This window comes from Heterodontus francisci, chromosome 22 (assembly GCF_036365525.1).
Source record: "Heterodontus francisci isolate sHetFra1 chromosome 22, sHetFra1.hap1, whole genome shotgun sequence".
NCBI classification, from domain to species: domain Eukaryota; kingdom Metazoa; phylum Chordata; class Chondrichthyes; order Heterodontiformes; family Heterodontidae; genus Heterodontus; species Heterodontus francisci.
Window position 1 is genome coordinate 48405052 of NC_090392.1, and position 18264 is coordinate 48423315.

The 18264-nt window shown below is 42.9% G+C and overlaps 1 protein-coding gene across 1 annotated transcript in view; it reads right to left on the minus strand.

Annotated features, from left to right (window-relative positions):
- The window catches only part of LOC137381347 (CMP-N-acetylneuraminate-beta-galactosamide-alpha-2,3-sialyltransferase 4-like), a 274200-nt gene extending 261915 nt beyond the window's left edge, over positions 1–12285 (minus strand). The window contains exon 1 of the mRNA XM_068053787.1: positions 12198–12285. The gene's annotated coding sequence lies outside the window, so the exon portion shown is untranslated. The remainder of the gene's footprint in view (positions 1–12197) is intronic.
- Positions 12286–18264: the final 5979 nt, after the last annotated feature.

The following is an 18264-nucleotide window of genomic DNA, read 5'->3' on the forward strand; positions in this document are numbered from 1 at the left end:
GAAAAAGACGAGAGCAGCTAAAGTACGTATTGGTCCCTTAGAGGATGAGACTGGGGAATTAATAATGGGAAACAAGAAAATGGCAGAGACTTTAAACAAGTATTTTGTATCTGTCTTCACAGTAGAAGACACAAAAAGCATCCCAAGATTAGCAGAAAATCAAGAGGCAAAAGGGAAGAGAGGAGGGAGGACAGCGATCAAGATCACTGCTGGAATCCATTCTTAAGAAAGTAATAGCAAGACATTTAGAAAATCATAATACAATTAAGCAAAGTCAACGAGCCTGATTTTCCATCCAGGAGCGGAAAACTGATGTCAGGACTGTTAGAACATTAGAACATAAGAAATAGAAGCAGGAGTAGGCCATTCAGCCCCTCGAGCCTGCTTCACCATTTAATAAGATCATGGCTGATATGATTGTGCCCTCAATTCCGCTTTCCTTCCTGCTGCCCTATAACCCTTGCCTCCCTTGTAGATCAAAAATCTGTCTAAATCAGCCTTGAATCTATTCAATGACCCAGCCTCCACTGCTCTCTGGGGAAGAGAATTCCAAAGATTAACAACCCTCTGAGAGAATAACTTCCTCCTCATCTCCATCTTAAAAGGGGGACCCCTTATTTTGGAACTGTGCCCCATGTTTCAGATTCCCCCATGAGGGGAACCATCGTCTCAGTATCAAGCCCCCTCAGAATCTTATATGTTTCAATGAGATCATCTCTCAATTCTTCCATACTACAATGAGTATAGATCCAACCTGCTCAGCCTTTTCTCCTAAGACAACCCCTTCATCCAGGAATCAGCCTAGTGAACCTTCTCTGAACTGCTTCCAATGCAAATATATCCCTCCTATTCAGGAGGCCAAAACTGTAGGCAGTACTCTAGCTGCAGTCTCCCCAGTGCCCTGTACAATTGTAGCAAGACTTCCCTACTTTTGTACTGCATACCCCTTGCAATAAAGGCCATCATTCCATTTGCCTTCCTAATTACTTGCTGTACCTGCATGCTAACTTCTTGTGATTCATGTACAAGGACACCTAGATCCCTCTATACTGCAGAATTCTGCAGTGTCTCTATAAGTAAATAATATTCTGCTTTTCTATTCTCCTGCCAAAGTGGACAACCTCACATTTTCCCACATTATAATTCATTTGCAAAATTTCTGCCCACTCACTTAACCTATCTATATATCTTTGCAAGCACTTTGTATCCTCCTCACAACTTGCTTTCCTACCTATCTTTGTATCATCTGCAAATTTGCCTACAATACATTTGGTCCCTTCATTCAAGTCATTAATATACATTGTAAATAGTTGAGGCCCCAGCACTGATCCCTGTGACACTCCACTAGGAACAGTTTGCCAACCTAAAAATGCCCCATTTATCCCGACTCTGTTTCCTGTCCGTGAGCCAATGCCAGGGATAGGCACCAACATGTTGCACCACAGACATCTGACAAAATTATTGGCTCAGCCATGGACGAGGAGGCAAATAATCTGTATATAAAGTGTATAACCAATCGAATGCCATCAAAACACAGTCCGATCTAAAACACATTTCTCCCTATAAATAAAGTAGCTAAGCATACAAACATCAATGGAGAGCAGCACAACTGTATTAGCTAGTTAACTAGCAAAATAGTATGCAATGCCTATGCGAATTACTTTGTTGACAGAATAGACCTAGCAACACCATGTCACAGGGTGGGAGATAGATCTTATTGGATGACCTCTGCGGATTCACACTGTGTCAGGAGTGCAAATTTATCCAATAAACCATGAAACACAAGGAGAGGATTGTTACTGTGGTTATTGAGCTGAGGCAGTAGAAAAATCAGCAATAGGAAGACGGACCATTTCTCACACTGCTGTTATCACATGACAATTTAACTCATGTTTGTGTAACTTCTCCACTTGCTTGTAATATGTATCTAAAGACAGGGCAGCCAACAGTTCTGGCAGTGGCCACAGCTTCTGGTGGCTCTGCCGATACTGCTGAGCCGCCGGCCCTGTGCAATAGCTAGCTTGTGGGTGTGATTCCCGTCCCTATAAAGTGTTTAAAGGGATGGGGATCCCACCTCCTTAAACTTTGACCCAAAAAACCAGGGGATCGCTCCAGGGGTCAGTAAAATGCAGAGGCGGTGTTCCCCTGACTTTTCGGCCTGGCGCCGGGAGCCCCGCCTCCTGCACAAGATCCCAGCCTATGAATTTGTATTCAAGCTACCTTTGCCAAATTGATTTGTCCAATCTATATGAAGATTAATGTCACCCACAATTATTGCAGCACCTTTCTTACAAGCCCCCATTGTTTCTTGATTTAAAATCTGCCCTACAGTGTAGCTACTGTTAGGGGCCCAAAGACTACTCCCACCAATGACTTCCTATCCTTGCTATTTCTTATCTCCACCCAAATTAATTCTACATCTTGATCTTCCGAGCCAAGATCATTTTTCACTACAGTACTAATGTCATCTTTTATTAACAGGACTACCCCACCTCCTTTTCCTTTCTACCTATCCTTCCAAAATGTCAAGTACCACTTAATATTCAGTTTCCAGCCTTGGTCACCTTGCAACACATTTCTGTATTGTCTGTCAGATCATACCTATTTATTTCTATTTGTGCCATCAATTCATCTATCTTTTTACGAATGCTGCATGCATTCATAATAAAGAGCCTGTAATTCTATCTTTTTACCATTTTTCCCTACGCTGACCCTATTTGCTGGTGCACTCTAATGTTTGTGCGCTCTGTCCCTTCCTGTCGCATTCTGGTTATTACCCATATCACTACCATGCTCTATTGCCTTGTCCGTTCTCTTTAAATTTCTACATTTCCATTCACTTGATCACTCCTGTCAACTATTTAGTTTAAAGCCCTATCTACAGCCCTCACAGAATCAGAGAATAATACAGTCCAGAAGAGGCCCTTCAGCCCATCAAGTCTGCACCGATGCATTAAAACACCTGACCTGTCTACCTAATCCCATTTGCCAGCACTTGGCCCATAGCCTTGAATGTTATGACATGCCAAGTGCTCATCCAGGTACTTTTCAAAGGATGTGAGGCAACCTGCCTCTAACACCCTCCCAGGCAGGGCATTCCAGACCGTCACCACTCTCTGAGTAAAAACATTCTTCCTCAAATCCCCCTTAAACCTCCCGCCCCTCACCTTAAACTTGTGAGCCCTCGTAACTGACCCTTCAACTAAGGGGAACAGCTGCTCCCTATCCACCCTGTCCATGACCCTCATAATCTTGTACACCTTGATCAGGTCACCCCTCAGTTTTCTCTGCTCCAGTGAAAACAACCCAACCCTATCCAACCTCTCTTCATAGCTTAAATGTTCCATCCTAGGCAACATCCTGGTGAATCGCCTCTGCACCCCCTCCAATGCAATCACATCCTTCCTATAATGTGGCGACCAGAATTGCACACAGTACTCCAGCTGTGGCCTTACCAAAGTTCTGTACAACTCCAACATGACCTCCCTGCTTTTGTAATCTATGCCTCGATTGATAAAGGCAAGTGTCCCATATGACTTTTTCACCAGCCTATTAACCTGCCCTTCTGCCTTCAGAGATCTATGGACAAACACGCCAAGGTCCCTTTGTTCCTCGGAACTTCCCAGTGTCAGGCCATTCATTGAATACTTCCGTGTCACATTACTCATTCCAAAGTGTATCACCTCACACTTTTCAGGGTTAAATTCCATCAGCCACTTTTCTGCCCATTTGACCATCCCGTCTATATCTTCCTGGAACCCAAGACACTCAACCTCACTGTTAACCACTCGGCCAATCTTTGTGTCATCCGCGAACTTACTGATCCTACCCCCCAAATAGTCATCTATGTCGTTTATATAAATGACAAACAATAGGGGACCCAGCACAGATCCCTGTGGTACGCCACCGGACACTGGCTTCCAGTCACTAAAACAGCCGTCTGTCATCACTCTCTGCCTCCTCCAGCTAAGCTAATTTTGAATCCACCTTATCAAGTTACCTTGTATCCCATGTGCATTTGCTTTCTTGATAAGTCTCCCATGTGGGACCTTGTCAAAGGCTTTGCTAAAATCCATGTAAACTACATCAATTGCACTACCCTCATCTACACACCTGGTCACATGCTCAAAAAATTCAATCAAATTTGTTAGGCATGACCTCCCTCTGACAAAGCCGTGCTGACTATTCCTAATCAAATTTTGCCTCTCCAAGTGGTGATAGATTCTCTCCTTCGGAATTTTCTCCAATAGTTTCCCTACCACTGACGTGAGACTCACTGGTCTGTAGTTCCCTGGCTTATCTCTACAACCTTTCTTAAATAGTGGGACCACATTAGCTGTTCTCCAGTCCTCTGGCACCTCCCCTGTGGCCAGAGAGGAATTAAAAATTAGGGCCAGAGCCCCTGCAATCTCCACCCTCACCTCCCACAGCATCCTGGGACACAAATCGTCCAGACCTGGAGATTTGTCCACTTTTAAGCCTTCCAAAACCTCCAATACCTTGTCACTCCCTATGACAATTTGCTCAAGAACCTCACAGTCTCTCTCTCTCTAAGTTGCATATCTACATCCTCATTCTCTTAGGTGAAGACAGATGTGAAGTATTCGTTCCACACCCTACCAATGTCTTCTGGCTCCACCCACAAATTTCCCCCTTGGTTCCTGATGGGTCCTACTTTTTCACTGGTTATCCTCTTCCCATTGATATACTTATAGAATATCTTGGATTTTCCCTACTTTTACCAGCCAGAGCTTTCTCATATCCCCTCTTTGCTCTCCTAATTGCTTTCTTAAGCTCCATCCTACACTTTCTGTACTCCACTATGCTTCCATTGATTTGCTCTCCTTGTATTTGCTAAAAGCCTCTCTTTTCCTTCTCATCATACCCTGAATGTTTCTGGTCATCCATGGTTCTCTGGGCTTGTTGCTCCTACCTATTAACCTAGAGGGAACATGTTGGGCCTGTCCCCTCCCCCACTGCTCTTCTGTAGATTTCCCGACAAGTAACTCTTTCCAGTCTACCTTGGCCAGATCCTGCCTTATTTTACTAAAATTTGCTCTCCCCCAATCTAAAACCTTTTTTTGCAACTTTCTATTTCTTTCTCCATAACAAGATTAAATTGTACCATGTTGTGGTCGCTATCACCAAAATGCTCCCCCACCAACACATCAACCACCTGTCCGGCTTCATTCCCCAGAATTAGGTCCAGCACTGCAGCCACCCTTGTTGGATCCTCTACATATTGAGCTAAAAAGTTCTCCTGTATACATTTTAAGAACTCCACTCCATCTAAGCCCTTAACATGATGACTATCCCAGTTAATGTTGGGAAAGTTGAAATCACTTAATATAATTACCCTATTATTTTTTCACACCTCTGCAAATTGCGCACATATTTGCTCCTCAATTTCCCGCTGACTATCTGGGGGTCTATAATAAACATCTAGCAATGTGGCTGTCCCTTTTTTATTCCTAAACTCTACCCATAAAGCTTCATTTGATGCCCCCTCCAAGATATCATCTCTCCTGACTGCAGTAACTGACTCCTTAACTAATATTGCAATGCCCCCTCCTCTTTTACCCACTCCTCTGTCTCGCCTGAAGATTCTATAACCCGGGATATTGAGCTGCCAATCCTGCCCCTCCCTGAACCATGTCTCCGTGATGGCTACTATATCACAATTCCACGTGTCAATCATTGCCCTTAACTCATCCGTTTTACCTGCAATACTCCTGGCATGCAAGAGGCCTTCCATCCTGGTCTTACTCCTTTGAAACTTACCTCCACTGTATTCCCTCTGACTTGTTCGTTTTCCTGTGTTTAGCTGTGCCCTATTCTGCGAGGAGTCTGCGTCCCCTCCCCCTGCCAAATTAGTTTAAACTCCTCCCAACAGCACTAGCAAACCCGCCAGCAAGGATGTTAGTCCCTCTCTGGTTCAGATGTAGACCGTCCCGCTTGTACAGGTCCCACCTTCCACAGAAACGGTCCCAGTGGTCCAGGAATCTAAAACCCTCCCTCCTGCACCAACTCTTAAGCCACGCATTCATCTGTGCTATTCTCCTATTTCTATACTCGCTAGCACGTGGCACTGAGAGTAATCCAGAGATTACAACCCGAGAGGTCCTGCTTTTTAGTCTACTGCCTAACTCCCTGAATTCTTGATGCAAGACCTCATCCCTCTTTCTACCTATGTCATTGGTACCAACATATACCATGACCTCTGCCTTATCACCCTCCCCTTTCAGGATGCCCTGCAGCCGTTCAGTGACATCCCGGACCCTGGCACCAGGGAGGCAACACACCATCCTGGAGTCACGTTGACGGCCACAGTAGCGCCTATCTGTTCCCCTGACTATAGAATCCCCTATTACTATTGCTCTTCCTCTCTTTCCCCCTTCCTGTGTAGACAGGCTGCTTGTCAGAAGCCTGGCTCTGTCCGCACTCCCTGAAGGAACCAGCCTCATCAGCCTCCAAAATGGAATACCGATTTGCAAGCGGGATCCCAGGGGACTCCTGAACTACCTGCCTGATTCTCTTGGACTGCCTGGTGGTCACCCATTCCCTTCCTTCCTCAAGTCCCTTCAGCTGCGGTGTGACCACCTCTCTATACGTGCTATCCACAATGCTCTCAGACTCGCGGATGCTCCACAGTGTTTCCAGCCGCCGTTCCAAATCAGAAACCCGAGCTTCCAAGAGCTGCAGCTGGACACACTTCCTGCACACATGCTGATCCCGGGGACTGGAAATGTTCCCGGATTCCCACATGCAGCAAGAGGAGCAAACCACGGTTTCAAGCTCTCCTGCCATGACTAAACCCTTTAAATTTAAAACTTTAGAAGATTGTAATTTTAAAAAAACAACTAAGTCTTGCTAAAACAATGACTTACAATTCAATCCACTTTGAAAAATACCCACCAGGACCTACTCACCAGTCAGCTGTGCTCTTTGGAGACTCTCAGCTCCCCTCACTCTGAGAACAGGTAGGAAATGAAAGGAACTCCTCGCTCCCTCCTCACCGAACTTCCTCAGTCACCAAACTTCCACTTTAACACTCTAATGCAACCCAAGTCAGCACTCCAATGCAAACAAGGTCAGCACTGTAAGATGGCCCACTTTTATACTGACTGACTCTAGCCCCTGAAAACTGGTTTAAGCCAATTCTCTAATTAACAAGGTACAGCTGCAAGCAGAGCCTGAGTGAACTCTGTTTAAAGCTGGTCTAAAACTCACCTTCTCCAACCCTAACAGCAACTGTTAAATTAATCTGCTAAATAAAAGACAGACTAGACTTAAGATAAAATTAACCTTTAATTATCCTCAGTCACCAAACTTCCACTTTAACGCTTTAATGCAACCCAAGTCAGCACTCCAGTGCCCTAGTTAATCGATTTGCCAGGTCACTGGTCCCAGCTCAGTTCAAGTGAAGCCCAGCCCAACAAAACAGCTCCCTCCTTCCCCAGTACTGGTGCCAATGTCCCATGAATTGAAACCCATTTCTCCCACACCAATCCTTAAGCCATGTATCCACCTTTCTGATCTTATTTGCCCTATGCCAATTTGCTCATGGCTCAAGTAGTAATCCAGAGATTATTACATTTGTGGTTCTGCTTTTTAATATAACCCCTTGCTGCTCAAGCTCCCTCAGCAGAACCTCTTACTTAGTCTTACCTATGTTGTCGGTACCAACGTGGGCCACGACATCTGGGTCCTTCCCCTCCAAGTTCCTCTCCAACCCAGAGGAGATGTCCTTAATCCTGGCACTGGGCAAGCAACACAGCCTTTAAAAACTTTTGCTTTTGACTACAGAAAATAGTATCTATCCTCCTGGCAATACTGTCCCCTACCACTACTACATTCCTTTGTACTCCCCAAACTTGAATGACCCCCTGTACCACAGTGAAGTGATCAGTTTTCTCATCCCCCTGCAGTTCCTATTCTTGTCCACACAGGGTGCAAGAACCTCATATCTGTTGGACCAGTGCTACCTTCTGGATCCCCATAACTGCCTCAATCGTCGTCACACCCTCCTGTCCCTGACCATGGGCCAAATCTGAAGTATTAACTGCTTCCTGGAACAAAGTGTCCAGGTAACTTTCTCCCCACACCTTCCCCCTCCCGATGCATCGCAGTGTCCGAAGCTCAGACTCCAGCTCACCAACTCTGAGCCGAAGTTCCTCGAGCTGCAGACACGTACTGCACATGTAGTTGCTGTGGATCACAATGGTGTCCACCAGTTCCCACATGCCAGAGCTGCAACACGTAACCTGCCCTGCCATCTATAGTGTATGTTATTTAACTGATTAGATTTCCAAGTTTTGAAATATCACTCAATTGTCAATTTACAATTTTTAATATAGGTAATAACCATGTTTAATTTATTGAATTTAGTTGTATGCTATAGCTCTTTACTGTAACTTAGTCCATATTCCTAATTTAACCCTATTTGTTGATATTTATTTTTTACATATGAAGCATCACCTCTTACCCCACCTCACCGAATTCCCACACTCGCCAAATTCTCTTGCACTCTGGTGAAATCTGCTGTCACACTCATGGGAAGTGCAGCAATGGAAATACAATTTAAAAAGACTTGCCTTTAGCCAGATGGAGGACAAAGTTATCTTCTCCTGCACTGAAATACACATTCATGTCTACTAGATCTGAAACTCATTAACCCTGACTGCATTGAAATTAAACAGCTCGTCACACATGGATGTGAGCTATTCACAAAATTAGCTAAAACAAAGGCACTGACAGATGCCACATCTCAGCTACAATCATTACAATAAAGTGTGAGCATCCCTCATCTTAGCAAAAAGGGCTGAAATCAGAAGCTATTGTATAGCCCCTCATGAATTGAAAACCTAAAGTCACATGGGTGGAACTAGCAATTTATGAATTTACCTTTAAAGGTAAACGTTTTGGAGGACAAGGAAAGTCATCAAGTCATCAGAACATCAGTCTGAGATCTCCAGCCACAGAGAGAACATCAAAAGTCATCTTGAATTCCAGCACAAGGCTGAGAGAGAGAGAGAGAGAGAGAGAGAGAGAGATCTAGTTGAACCCTGCTGAGATGAGTTGGCGACCAACTGCAGAAGGGAAACAAGAGAGTGCCTTTTGAACAACTCCTCCACCTGTGAAAATTGAACTAAGAAATACCAGCACCATCTTCAAACTGAAGTGCTGACTCCCAGAAAACTTCAGCAACCTAGCAAGGGCAGAACAACCAGCAAACAGGCCTGCAACTTTAAAAATTTACCTTCCAAGAGGATTCCACAGACTTTTCCTGAAAACAGCAGATTTTTACACCTTGAACTCTTAATGCCTCTTACCCTTTACCTTCTAACTATCTTTTCTTGAGTGTGTATGAGAGAGTGAATGCACGCATGGGTGGTGTTGTGAACATTTCTGATGATTATTCAATAAATATTAATCTTCTGTTTTAAACTCACCAGAAAACCTGTCACTGTCTATTTATTTGGCCAACAAACCACAGGGGCTGAAACATAGTTTAAACAAAAACACTATCTGTGGTCAGTTGGGAGGTGATCAGTGGAAACCAGCCATGCCGTTTCCCACCTGACTATAACACAGCACTCAGGTGAAGCTGCTCTGTGCAAATTCTCATTATTAATTCACTTATTGTTTTACTCACCCTGATTAAAATTTTTAATTTCCTGGCTCTTTGTTTAAACCAATGCCCTAGTTTAGAGAGAGACATAAAAAGAGAAAACAAAAGAAAAATACTCACTAACCAATCATTTACCTGCTCTCCTGCGGCATCACACTTTGATTTTATTTTCCCTGTTTTTTCAAACTCTTGATTCAAAAGCTGCCAGTTGTTCCCGCGCTGTTTTTAAATGCTCCGCACTCCAATTGGTCGGAAGCGGGATGCTAATACTGTGGTTGAGTTGAACGGCCATGGCAAAACCCGCTCCTAGATCTTACAGGCTCCCAAGCCACTGTTAGCATCCCCATAGTGAGCTGGTCTGAATGTTAAAATGTTGCCCTCGGTGAGAGAAATATTTTGGCCCCTATTTTCTCTGATTCTCCAGGGCTCTGGGTGAAGGTGGTTGGAAAATGCATCCTTGCTACCACCCTGTGGTGTGTTCCAGTTACTGCATCTGCCACCTTACCCATCACAAGGTTGCAAGATAGATAGATGAGGAAGATCATTCGGCAGATCCAAAGGGAAAAGTTTGCAGTCCGTCTCCCCCACTTGATTTGACCTCCCTCCCATCTCCCTCTCTCAAGTCATGCTTGTAGCCAAATGTAGGTTGACAAGCAACCATGCAATATCTATATCAAAAACTTCTCATCTTTTGTGTGTCCTTACAGGTTCAAAAGAAGGACTGAGCTATTTATTGCAGCTGAAGGTATTTACACAGCTCAGCTTATCTACTGTATGAATGCGAGTAAAATGCTGCAGGATTAAGGATTGCTAAGATATTTTGCACCGCTTGTAGAGCTTCCTGCTATGCACTCAGTTAGTTGCCAAAACTAATAAACCAAATTTATTCACTAAATTCTGAATTTCACAGAAATAAAAGAATGCAGCAGGATTATCAGAAACACGAATGAAAAAATAATATGTGCTCAAAATCTTCATCCAGCCTGTGACTAGACAGCCTGGTTGGAATATAGGCAGCTCAAAGGACTGACACAGGATCACAGAATCATAGTACAGCACAGAGAAGGCCATTCAGTCCATTAAGTCTGCCAGTTCTTTTAAAAGCAATCCAGTTGGTCCCACTCCCCCAATTTTTTCACATATTCCTGCATTTTTTTTAATCCTTTGACTATCCCACTCCCTGAGCTATATTCATCTGGATGCATACACCCAGGAACTTCTGTTATTTGCTGGGCTTAATTGCAGGATACATTTTGCTTTACCCTTCTCAAAAATTTACTGTAGGAAGATAATAACAATTACTACCTTTTATTTACTTTTCTTCAGATGTGGGTGTCATAGGCGAGGCCAGCATTTATTGACCATCCCGAATTACCCTCAAAGAGTGGTGGTGAGTCGCCTTCTTGAACTGCTGCAGTCCATATGATGCAGGTACACCCTCAGTTCTGTTAGGAAGGGAGTTCCAGGATTTTGACCCAGTTACAGTGAAGGAACAGTGATATAGTTCCAAGTCAGGCTGGTGTGTGGCCTGGAGGGGAACTTGCAGGTGGTGGTGTTCCCATGCATCTGCTGCCCTTGCCCTTCTGAGTGGTAAAGATCGCAGGTTTGGAAGGTGCTGTTAAAGTAGCTCGGTGAGTTGCTGCAGTGCATCTTGTATGTGGTACACACTGCTGCAACTGTGCGCTGGTGATGGAGGGAGTGAATGTTTAAGGTGGTGGATGGGATGTTGATCAAGTGGGCTGCTTTCTCCTGAATGGTGTTGAGCATCCTGAGTGTTGGAGCTGAACTCATCCAAGTAAGTGGAGACTATTCAATTACACTCCTGACTTGTGCTTGTTGATGGTAGACAGGCTTTGGGGAGTCAGGAGGTGAGTTACTCACCGCAGAATTCCCAGTCTCTGACCTGCTCTTGTAACCACAGTATTTATATGGCTGGTCCAGTCAAGTTTCTTGTCAATGGTACCCCCAAGATGTTAATGGTCCACCCACCCAAGTGCTCCACATTATTGGGTCATTGGTGGTTACTAAGAGTAATTCCTAAATGGTTTCAGAAATTATTTTACCATATACTGCCATATATAAACTTAAAGTCTATATGTATTTCCTGAACTTAATTAAGATTGAAATTTAAGTAAGAGTTGAATGCAAAATAAACGTAATAACCATATTCATAAAACACTCTAAAAGAGTTAGAAGAATAAAAATCTCTCATCGTGCCTCGCACTGTCCATGGGGAAGGGGATCTAGGTGTTCCTCATGTTTTAGAGAGGCTCGGTGACCTCCCTGATACAGCAGTGCTCTGTGAACTGGGATGTTGCTGATATCACCTGCTGCAACCTGAAAGGAGTTCATGACCTAAAGTTTAAGGGCTGCGGCGACCTTGACAGCCATAGGCAGTGCTGCCCATGTCCTGGTGCAAGGCTTGAGCTGTGGCTGCAGCAGGTGAAAGAGCTCAGTGTCAGCCTCCTTGGTGAAGCAAAGGGGTCCAAGACATTGGCGCGGATTTTCCTGTCAGCAGTGAAGTGCCGGTGTTCACCGCTGACTGCACAAAATAATCCGTACTTACTTTGTTCTCCTGACTGCAGCATGGTTCCAGTGGTGAATTCATGTCAGAGGCCGAGCAGCGAGGTGTGTTCCCAGTGAAGGAAAGCCCCCATCGACGTCACTCGGAGAAGTCACACCCCTTGAGGTCAAGCAGTCAGTCACTGTTCAGATCGTTGCTTTATAATGCTTTAAGTAACTCTGAACTTTCAAAAAAAATTAAATCATTTTTAAATACTTCTATAAACTTTGAAAATTTATGAACTTTTAAAGACTTTAAAAACCTTTTAAAACTTTTAAATACTTTAACAAACTTTGAATTGTAAACTTAGCAAGCTTGCAATAGAAACCAACCTACTGAATGATAACCAAAGTTTAACCAAGTGTCAAGGAGATTAATATTGGTCTATGGTGATCAATATGCAGCCCTGCCCACAGCTAATTTGATTTGTTTTTAAGAAGATGACTAGTTACACAAATCCTTGATTGAGTCCGGATATAGTTTCAGACCCTTCCAAAAGCTGGCACAGAGACACATTCCAGATGTTCTGGCAGTTCAGTGAATTATGTGTATGGCTTTCAAATACGTCTACTGGTGGAAAAGCTTCCCCTATCGACTTTGGCTGCAGGTCACCTCCAATGCACGCTTACCATATCACTTGAAGATTGAACACAACTGATGTGTGCTACTGCACCAACTCCTTCATTCATCAGTTTAAAAGGGACTGCTGTAACATATCTAATCGAGCTCTGTTGCCATTGTCCATATACTGTTTGCCAAATGCTTTGGTATCTGTCACTCTCAGTCAATCACATTCCATTATTTACTGAATATTCTTAAACTTATGCAGCAATTTAAATATTTTTATGATAGCAACATCCCGACCCTGAATTGCCACAAGTGCTTTGAATGATTTTACCTTTTCAATTCATACTATATCCTGGTTTATTTACATTCAAGAATCATTCAACTTAAATTAAATGTTACTTTAATGCAAATCAGCAGATTACAGCTCCAAAATATAAAAGCAGGAGACAATTTAGATAAATCACAGGCAAATTTCATACCCTCCTGTGAACATCACACTTCAGCACCACCAGCTTCCAGTTTATCAAAGACCACAGCAGCTAAATTTATATGAAAATATACTTTTGCTTCTATAAATCCTCTTTTTATCAGTAGTAGTGCAATGAAGAGGAAGTTATTTTAGCTATCAGTATTCAGATTACTATTGGATAGCAGGAAGCTCTTTAAGACTCTAATATAATCTTGGTTTTATGTGGTGGGTTTAGATTTCAGCCTATGAGCTATGATATTACCAGAGACCCCTTGATTGGATTACAGACCCTGAATTACTCCTTACTATCTATAATTTAACTATGATGAATCATAGCATCTTACAGCACAGGCATTAAACTGCTTATTTAACATGAGTTTATAAAGCTTGCTTTTAAACATATCCAACTCCACCATCAAATCCATGCTGCTGGTGCCTTTCGAATGGAGGATGCACTCCTGGACAGGCTCTGCACCTGCTAGTATCAGCCCTAAAAAAAACTGTGTGTAAACTGGCGTAATCTCTGGGCAATTGGCCCAAATTCCTAAATTACAGTCCCCTGCCACTTTAGAAAGTGGCCAGTAGGGATATTAGCCATTGAGGTGCTCCACAATTTCTAGATTTCAGCCTAAGTCAGGTCACTGGAAGTTGCGGTGCCGATGCATCCCTCAATTACAGCAAATGTCTCAGTGCCTCTCAGTGAAGTTAATGTAGGGGAAGTGCTCCCTGAAGAAGCCACTATGAATATAGCCAACTGCACCATCTCCTCCTCCTACGCTCCCTTCTGGCAGTTTCTGCTGCCCTCTGGTGTCTTCCTTGCTGCTCCATCTCACCCCCCCCCCCCCAGCCCTGAAGGCTTGCCTTTGTCACCACACTTGGCAAATAGTAATCTGACAATAATGGAACACCTTGCAAATAGTGACCATAACGTGATAGAATTCAATATTAAGTACGGGAGGAAGAAGGGACAGTCAGAAACCAAAGTTTATCAGACAGCTATATGATTTTGTTCCACATGTCAAGAATACATGATATGCCAATTGAGAAATATTAATTAATCAGTTGGAAACTTACATTAAACTTTTAATGGGAAAAAATACTACAATTAACTTTTTAAAAACTGGCAGCCAAGATGGCCATTGCAATTTGCATATGAAACACCTTTGCACATTCCAAGGCCTCCAACAGGAGACAGAGGTTTGAGAAGCATAGACCCAGAACAATGGCTTTCTGTAAGAAATTGAATTACTTATGATTGCTTCATTAGCACAACATTCAAGGCAATCCTGACAAATTGACTTTGAAAGAGCAAACCTCTCCAAGTGTAAATATTCACGTCTTGGGGTCTGTGAAGCCAATTCCATACCTTGAATCATTGGAAGGTTCCAGAGAATACCGTGAGGCAATCATGTGACCGTCTGTCCATCTCTGAAAAAAGCTGGGAGTTTCCTTGAACAGAGAGAAACACAGTAACTGAGTGTGCAGCAGCAGAAAGACTATGTGCCTCCCTTTCTCTCTCCCTATCTCCAAAAAAGATCAAGTTTGAAAAACATCTATGACTGTGGACCCTGCAAGCCTACAGATTGCTATAGAAACCAGGGGAAGAGAGCCACCTACAAGGCTGCCTCCAAGAAAACCCTGAGCCAAGCGGGCCAGCCACAAAGTGCACTTTGACCCGCCAAACACTTCAAGAATACCACTCTAGCTGGAAGACCAGCGAATTATCCAACCTCACAGACTGTGTATTTAGTTTTTGTTTTATTTATTCTGGACTCTAAGCACAAGATTTACTTTTCATTCTGTAATCTATCTGTGCGTGTGCGTGATTCTTGTGTGAACGTGTGCAGGAATATGTAGTGTATTTTTTTTAGATCGGGTTTAGATTGTTAAGTATACACAACTCACTTCTTTCTTGTTTAAACTCAAGAAAACCTGTCAATTGGTTCTTTCATGATCATATTAAAGGTAAAAGGTAAAACACTCACTGAGGTGGTAAGCACAACTACTGTTTAAAAAGGAATAAACCCTGTTGCGGTCAAAGAAGAGGAAAGGCAAGAGGGGCAACTGTGACCCTACCTCCTCACCTGGCTGTAACACACAACTGTTTGTGCATTGATTGTGCTGGAAATGTTATTTGCAGAGGTATATATGTTGGGTTGGGAGTTGGGGGAGGGTGGCAAGAGATAACACACTGGCTGGCAAGATTCAAACATATTTCCAGAGATGAACTCAGAGACAGAATTTTTCTGTACCTGCACCATTGAATTGCCTGGGGGATGCAGGACAGGACAATGGGAGAAGCTCCCTTACAGTCACTAGTGTGTACATTTGGGGAGTGGGATGTAAAATTGGGACATGGGGGTGTAAATCAAACAAGGGTGTAAATCGGGCAGCCAGTCTGAACCTGTCAGTTGCCCTCCAGGTGGGTTGACTTAAAATTGCCCCTCAATGTGAGCATTCCATTTCCCAGGGCTCTGTGACCCTGCAAGGACCCGTTTAGCAAGTACAGAAAATAGATCTTCAGCAGTTTAACTGAATGGACACCAAGCTCGAGGGGTGAAAGTTTTTAACTCCCTGCAACACCTTCAGTCCCTCACACACATTGTTTTGAGAATAGGGTTACCAGAATTTGCTGGAATAAGGATTTGTTTGGCCAGTTGTCTAAGCAATTCCATATCTTTTGCTTCATTCAGCAACTGGATCTAAAACCAAGAGAGGATTCCCAAACTAAATAAAACACACTTAACTATAGGCAACACTTTCCCACAGACATGCCCAGTAACTTTTTACTTTCATTCACAGGATCAGGTTGTCCCTAACAAGGACAATTATTGCCCATCCCTAATTGCTCTTGAGAAAATGATGGTGAGCCACCTTCTGAGTGGCTTGCTAGGCCACGTCAGAGGGCAGTTAAGAGTCAACCACATTGTTGTGGGTCTGGAGTCAAATGTAGGCCAGACCAGGTAAGGACGGCAGATTTCCTTCCCTAAAGGACATTAATGAACCAAATGGGTTTTTACAACAATCCAGCAATTACATGATCAGGATTACTGATATTGCTTTTTATTCCTGATTTAATTAATCAACAGAATTTAAATTCTCCAACTGCAATAGTGGGATTTGAACTCATGTCTTTGGATCATTAGGCCAGTCCTCTGGATTACTAGTCCAGTAACATAACCACTATGCTACAGTTCCATAAGAAGCTTGTCTGAAGTCTACCTTTGATGGTGTATGATCTCTTTAAGCTTAACCCCATGGATTGCGTCAACTTGCTTTCTTTCTGTCAATTTCCTCCGAAAATTGAACCCTTTGACATAGTGAACAATTTGCCTCTAATTTGCCGGAAGTTCTGGAATTGCCAAATCTCCACCTCCCTCTTCTCCTTAAAGACTGTACTTAAAAGGTATCTCTTTTACCAAGCATTTGGTCACCCGTCCCAAGATCTTTTTATGTAGCTCAGTGTCAAATTTTGTGTGATAATGCTCCTGTGAAGCACCCTGAGACTTTTTACTACATTAAAGGTGCTATATAAGTTCAAGTTGTTGTATCAGTTTTGTCAAGTCCCTTCGCAATATTGAAAACTTCAATCAGATCACCTTGCATTGTTATTTTCCAAACAAGCCTGACATTCTTAAAACTTCTCTCGTAATGTGAATACCTGATTCCTTGAAACAGTATTCATCTCTATTATGAATGTTGGACCTTGTAACATGATTATGTTTTAAAAATTGTGATTTTCAAAAGTTCAAGATGGAGTTTGGAAGGTCAGGTGACCTCGCCTCTACTCTGCAAAAGGACAAGATAGAAGTCCTGGTGACCAGAACAACAACAAACACTGATCAAAGACTGCAGAGCTAATACCTGAAGAACAATGGGTTTTGCCCTCCCAGTCTTTTGGGTTGTAAAACAAGGAGTCAGTAATGCAGAAGATGCAAACATACCAGGAAGTTGTTAACACCTGGGAACAATGGAAGGCCCAAGTCACTCTGTGAAACCAGACTTCTGGACTCTGCATATTGGAACAGTACAATAAGTCAATAAGTTATTGGCCTCTGTGTCCTGATAAATTTAACAGACTTTCTGAAGGCATACAAGCTATAAGAAGGGAACTCAGCATTTGCAGCCTCACAGCAGGCTGTAGGAAAGGAAAACAACCAGTAGTGGCAACTCGAGAGAGAAAGGGAACACCTGTTTTCAGAGGCTGAATACAGTAAAAGACTGCGAAGACTTGAACCTGTTTTAAAGTTGAAGCTTACAGAGAAATAGAAGACCAGCAGGATCACCAGGAAATGCCTTATTCACGGACTTCCAGGTCGGAAGTGCTTGGAGAAGTGAGTGAAGATGATATTAATTTTTGAAAAGGTCTGGTAGATCCAACCCAGTGCTTCTGGGAAGAGTTTGGGACTTTCAACTGCACACGATTTCGCCATCTAACTGGAATGTGTAACGTTTAAGTGTGGTGTGAGGTTTTCAAGTACTTTAATCAGTAAAGAAAATATCTTTCTTTCTAATTTGGGGTATCAGCTTCTTACAAAGTACGATTCAGTTAATTGGGGATTTCTTTAGGCTTAGTGTTTATAGTAAAAGTCTTAAAACGTGAAATCTTGTGTAATTCTTGAAATCGGTCTGGGAGTTCATATCTCGTATTTCACATTAACGATATTGCTGAAGTCATAACAATCTCAAAGAATGGACCACATAATGATTAAATATAGCTTTGGTTAACAATTAACCTGGTTGAAGGTGTTGATTTTATAAATATTACACTCCTACTTTCGTTCTTTGGAAATGTAATTTAAGTTGAGTCAACACCAAATCTGCCAGCTGGAGATATCCAGATATATATCCTCCTTTCAAAACTTAAGTGCAACAAGATCGCTCAATTGTTTAGACAAATCGTAGGATTGAGTGAAATTCTCTCTCAGCAATCCCTCATAGTTGCACTTAACAAAAACATACCTCTGCTGAAGTGTCTGCGTAATCACATGCCTTATGGCCATCACTTAGGGTACACGGTGTTCTGTTAATATC